Here is a 6,043-nt window from a genome sequence, read left to right on the forward strand (position 1 = left end):
GAGGAGGAGGAGGAGGAGGAGGAGGAGGAGGAGGAGGAAGAAGAAGAAGAAGAAGAGAGCAAGCCAGCCAGCTTCAGAGGCTTTTCTAGAGGCCAGTGTGATAGGGGGCATTTTCTTAGCTGAGGGTCTCTCTTTTTAAATGACTCTAGCTTGTGTCAAATTGACAAAAACCTAACATATAGGGATGCAGGGGAGAAAAGATACAGTCCCTGCTCTGGAGAAACCTACAGCCCAAAGGAAGAGATAGCTAGGAGCTACACAGGTTGAAAAGCCAGGCAGTGGCAAGCACATGTCTTCAATCTCATAAAAATAAATGAAGAAAGAAAGAGAGAAAGAGAGGGGGAGAGAGAGAAAGAAAGGAAGAAAGAAAGGGCATTGAGGGTGGAGGTGGCTAGACTAACCTGTTATTCCAAAGAGTTCAAAGATGAAAGATTGTGAGAAATTCTTAGTCAATCCTGGCTTCCCAGCAATACTCTCTCAAACTAAATCAAAACTGAGATCCCTGAGGGAAAGTGCATGTCAGCCTGTAGCCCAGGCTGACTTGACCTTGGCTCCTGTGTTCCACCTGTGTCCTGTTCTAGTTCCTGTAGTATTTGAGATGGAAGTCAGACCCCCTGTACCTGCTTGGTCAGTACTTGCTGAGTTCAGTACCTGTATATTCCCGAGCGCCTCACCTAACATCAGAGTGCTCCTCAGTATGCTATGTTTGTGAAGATGCCTGGAAACGGGCATGCTCATTGTATTTCTTACTTTTCTATTGCTGTGCTAAAATACCATGACCAAGGCAACTTCCAGAAGGTTTATTTGGGGCTTACAGTTCCAGAGGCATAGGAGTCTGTCCATCAGTCATGGGTGGGCAGGCCGAGTGCTGGAGCAGCAGCTGAACTCACATCCAGGCCCACAGATAGGAAGCAGAGTGTACTCTGGGGCTAGCTGGTGGCTTGGAAGCCTCAAAACCCACCCCAGTGAGACACCTCCTCTAACAGGGCTACACCTCCTAATCCTTCCCAAACAGTTCCAGCAACTGGGGACCAAGGATTCAAACACAGTGAGCCTGTGAGGCCATTTTCATTCGGACCACTACACTCCTCAATTGCTGCTGCTGCTACAAGTTGGTCAAGTTTGTGTGTGTGTGTGTGTGGGGGGGGATTCGGTGGAATATTTGTCAAAAAAATTTAAAGTTCGGAGGAACATGGTGGCATATGTCTGTCATCCCAGCACTTGAGGAGCTGAGGCAGGCAGATGGAGAACGGGAAGTCCAAGGACAGTCGAAGAGGGAGAGGAGAGGGAGGGAGAGAGCTCGATATGTATACTGATAACAAGATGAGTTGATATAACATGAATATTCGTGAGGAGGGAGTGGTGGAAGGAGTTACACAAGCAGGGTTAAAAAGAGGAGTGAGGTGTTTGACACTGTAGAATATCAACACACACAGGCATTACACACTGTACACACTGAAAACATCTCTGGAAGGACACGCTCATCAACACTGTCCTTTTTCTATGTTAGGGTATCATGTAGCCCAAGCTGGCCTTGAACTCACCATGAAGTCGATGCTGGATCTGAACACCCGACCTTCAGCGCCTCCACCCTAGTGCCCTATTATAGGCTTGTGCTATTACACTAAGCGGTGTGTGTGTTTGCATGTGCACAAGTATGCATGCTTGTGTGTGTACATGTGGAGGCCAGAGGGCAATGCCCAGTGTCTTCCTCGACCACCCTCCTCCTCCTTATTTTTAAACGTATTTTATTAATCATTATTGTGTGTGTGTGTTTGCCATGAAGTGGTGGTCAGAGAACAGCTTTGTAGAATAGGTTCTTTTGAGCTTTTATGTAAGCTCCAGGGATTGAACTCAGGTCTTATTTATGTAGCAAGTACCTTTATCTGCTGGGCCATGTTTCTGGGCCAATGTCTTATTTCTTAAAAAAAAATTTTTTTCTATGTGTGGGTGTTTTACTTGCATGAATATTTGTGTACTACATGCATGCTATGCTGGTGGAGGCCTGAAGAGGGAGTCAGAACTCCTGGAACTGAGTTACAAATGTTAGCTACCGTGTGGGTGGTGGCAATGGAATCAAGGTCCTTTGGAAGAGCGACCAGTGCTCTTTCTGGGTGGTGGGGATGGCACTGAGACAGTATCTCACTATGTAGTCTTGGCGGTCCTAGAGCTTACTATGTGGATCAGTCTGACCTTGAACTCATAGAGATCCACTTGCTTCTGACTCCCAAGTGCTGGGATTAAAGATGGGCACAATCATACTTGGCCTGCACGCAGTGCTCTTAACTGATGAGCCATCTCTCCAGCTCCCTCCTCCCCTTTACATTTTGTTTTATTTTTTAAAAAGATTTATTATATATATATATATACATATATACATATATACATATATATATATATACACACACACACACACACTGTAGCTGTCTTCAGAAGAGGGCATCAGATCCCATTACAGATGGTTGTGAGCCGCTGGGAATTGAACTCAGGACCTCTGGAAGAGCAGTCGGTGCTAGCTTGCTGAATGACTCGACTGGCTGGACAGCAAACCAATAGGGAACCCCCACCCCCAACCTGCCTGGCTGAGATTATAGTCACTCAATGCTATATTTGTTTTTTACTTTGGGTGCTAAGGATCTGCACAGCAAGAACTTTATCAATGGACCCCTCACTTCGGCCTTTTTTCTTTTTTCTTCTCTTCAAGACAGGGTTTTGAAAAAGCCTGTATAGCCCTGGCTGTCCTGGAACTCACTCTGTAGACCAGGCTGGCCTTGAACTCAGAAATCCACCTGTCTCTGCCTCCCAAAGTGCTGGGACTAAAGGCTTACGCCACCACTGCCCGGCATCTTTTTTCATATTTTAAGTTTGGGGTTTACTAAATAGCCAGATTTTCTATTTATCTATTTAATTTATTTATTTACTTATTTATTTATATGAGTCTATTTGCATGTATGTCTGCATGACAGAAGAGGGCATCAGAGAGCATACAGATGGTTGTGAGCCACCATGTTGTTGCTGGGAATTGAACTCAGGACCTCTGGAAGAACAGTCAGTGCCTTTTTTTTTTTTTAAGATTTATTTATTTTATGTGTATGAGTACACTGTAGCTGTACAGATAGCCATGAACCATCTTGTGGCTGCTGGGAATTGAGCTCCAGCCCTACTCGCTCCGGAGTAATTCACTGTAGCTGTCTTCAGACACACCAGAAGAGGGCGCCAGATCTTATTACGGGTGGTTGTGAGCCACTGTATGGTTGCTGGGATCAGAACTCAGCACCTTCGGAAGAGCAGTCAGTGCTCTTACCCGCTGAGCCATATCTCCAGCCCGATAGCCAGATTTTCTTAGTTGAATATACTATTCTGCCTCAGTATCCAGAGCGCAGAGATCATGTGCGTGCTTGCTCACCAGCTAACCTTTCCCTTTCTTCTCTTCCAACAGTGAGGCTTGAACTCAGGGCTCTGTGTGCGCTGCCACCTTGCACTTGACTACACAGAGCCACAGCCTGCCTTTTTCCTTAAAGAGACATCTACTGACTACTGAGATATGCTCAGTCACCCGAGTTAGGAGTGTCCCCAATGGCTGCACATTCCTTCTATTAAGGATGACAAAGTGACAATGGACTGGAAATGTCACCCTGGCTGTGACTCCATTCATCACCAGAGCGTTGTCGGTCTGTCCTACCTGTCATACCACCTGCTCACAGAAGGGGGCGACACAGACTTACAGAAACATTGTTCCCAAACCTGACAACCAGGCTTTGCTGGTAGAATTTTCTCCATTGTGGTCCATGATTTGGCAAGATGCTTCCTATGAAGCCAACAAAATTGAATAGGTAATAATTGATTACATCTCCTTGGTAACTCGCGTTCCTGGTCAGTGGGAGGGACGATGTAGGGTTGTTAATATGATAATTTTCCACACAATAGACTCTTTTCAGTTTAGCTCTATTTCCACCAGGTTTTGGGTGGGAGGTGGTTGGCAATGAGGATGCAGGCTGGCAATTACTGCATTAGAGGCCCAATTTCCAAAGTAGCAGTGATGGGCAAAGAGGAAGCATGGGCACTGGCCTGCAGGTACTTCAGCGCGGATACCCTTCCTCCCAGACGTTCTCAATCTGTTCCTTGCTAGGCTGTGTCCAAGGATAGGGATACCTTAAGAGTCCTAGAAGCCCCATCCCTAAGCAGACAGCTGGGCACACAGCTGGGGCTGGAAGGAAACATTTGCTAACGAATTGAAAGAGACAGCTATGGAAGAATCAGGAAGTACAGTCTTTCATAAATAAACAAAAACCTCTCAGCTACTTATCACAGGCAAGGCCCAAGGGCAAGGCTAAGAAAGACGGCAGTAGGTATAGAGCAGATGCCCTCCCGGCAGGCTCAAGGAGATCCTGTTTTCACCCACCCTGTCCCTTCTCAGCACATAAAATGGGGCTGTATCTCTCCCTTGGTGGCAAGGGTGATGGTGAACTTGGCAGGAGGAAGGCTTCAATCAGGTCAAGCCGGGGACGGTGCTGGTTTGTGTCTGGTTTTCCTCATGATTAGATAATTAATTTCCCAGCTCCTGCTGAATCCTTTGTCAGTGGCTCTTAGTATGAAGGAGAGAGCTGGGAATGATCTAGAGTAGCCATTTGGAGCCCCTGGGCTGGCACAGAGAAAGTTCAAGGTTCCCTCAGTGTAGGGCACCTCACCCCATGGCCTGGCAGTACAGGAGCCCCACAAATTAATTGGGGGAATTAGAGGTGGGTTTTTGTTTTTGTTTTTTGTTTTTGATTTTCCAGACAGGGTTTATCTGTGTAGCTCTGGCTGTCCTGGAACTCACTCTGCAGACCAGGCTGGCCTCGAACTCAGAAATCTGCCTGCCTCTGCCTCCCAAGTGCTGGGATTAAAGGCATGCGCGCCGCCCGGCTGGAACTAGAGGTGTTAATTCAGGATGGACTTTGAGCCCCGTCCTGAAGGCCTACCCCTTCTCCACTCTCCCACCCTAAATAAGAAGAGGCCGAGGCTAGGTATATTTTTGAATATGAACAGAAGAGGCCCGTTTCTGCCCTAATTAGCTGTGTGGCCTTGGACTAGTCAGTCCCCTTGCTACTCCGTTCCTCGTTTCCCCATTACGGAAATGAGGGCATCCATACCTACCTTTGCTGGTCACTGTCACAGAAATCTTTCTGTAACTATCAGATAGCCAGGATTGTCTTCAGTGAGAGGCCAGCCTAAGTCCCTCATAGTGACAGCGTCAAGATTTTCCCTCTCCTCTGAGGTGCCTGTACCTCCCCCAGCCTAGCAGCTGCCTTTAACCTTTCTTAGTGCCCTACTTCTCCTTGGCACCACCACAGTGGTCCCCAGGTTCGCCAACCTCATTTTCCCACGAGTGCCCCCATTCTAAAGCTGCTGAAGATGCTGGGCACAGTCGCAGCTGGTCCGGTCTCAATTGACCTAGGTCCTTGTCCTCCAACCTGTTTGCAGATGATTCCCTCGGGTCCTCAGATCATCTCTGGGCCCAACGGAGGAGAAACACAGAAGTGGGGGGCCTGGAAGGGGGTTCCCACCTTCTTAGTCGGGGACCTCAGAGGGGGACCCCCAGCAGCAATTACGCCCCCCACCCCCACGGCACCTCAGCACCGCCTTAGGTCTCCAAGGCGCGCGCGCATTGGTTGGACAATCTTCCGCCCGGGGGTCTGCCTTCTCCAGGCTCGGGCCTAGAGACCCCCCCCTACTGCCGGGCTTACGGCGGAGAGCTGCGGTTCTAGGACCCGGAGGCGCCGGGCGAGCGTGCCGCCGTGTTTCTCGGCCTCGCCTGGGTCGGCTCCGGCTCGGGCAGGTGCATCGGAGGCCGCCCCCTCCGGCGCAGGTGCACTGCTCGGCAGCCCCCAGCCGGCGCGCCATGGCTGCGGACGACCCCCGGCCGGCGCCCGCGCCCGCCCCCTCCCTGCAGCCCGCCCCCCTGGGGCCGGGTGCGCGGCGGAGAACTGCGGTTTGCGCGCACCGGGAGCGGCAGCAGAAGTTCGAAAATCGCCGAGGGGGGAGCCCGCGCCGCAGCTTCCTG

The sequence above is a fragment of the Mastomys coucha genome, unplaced genomic scaffold (genome assembly GCF_008632895.1).
Source record: "Mastomys coucha isolate ucsf_1 unplaced genomic scaffold, UCSF_Mcou_1 pScaffold5, whole genome shotgun sequence".
Taxonomy (NCBI): Eukaryota; Metazoa; Chordata; class Mammalia; order Rodentia; family Muridae; genus Mastomys; species Mastomys coucha.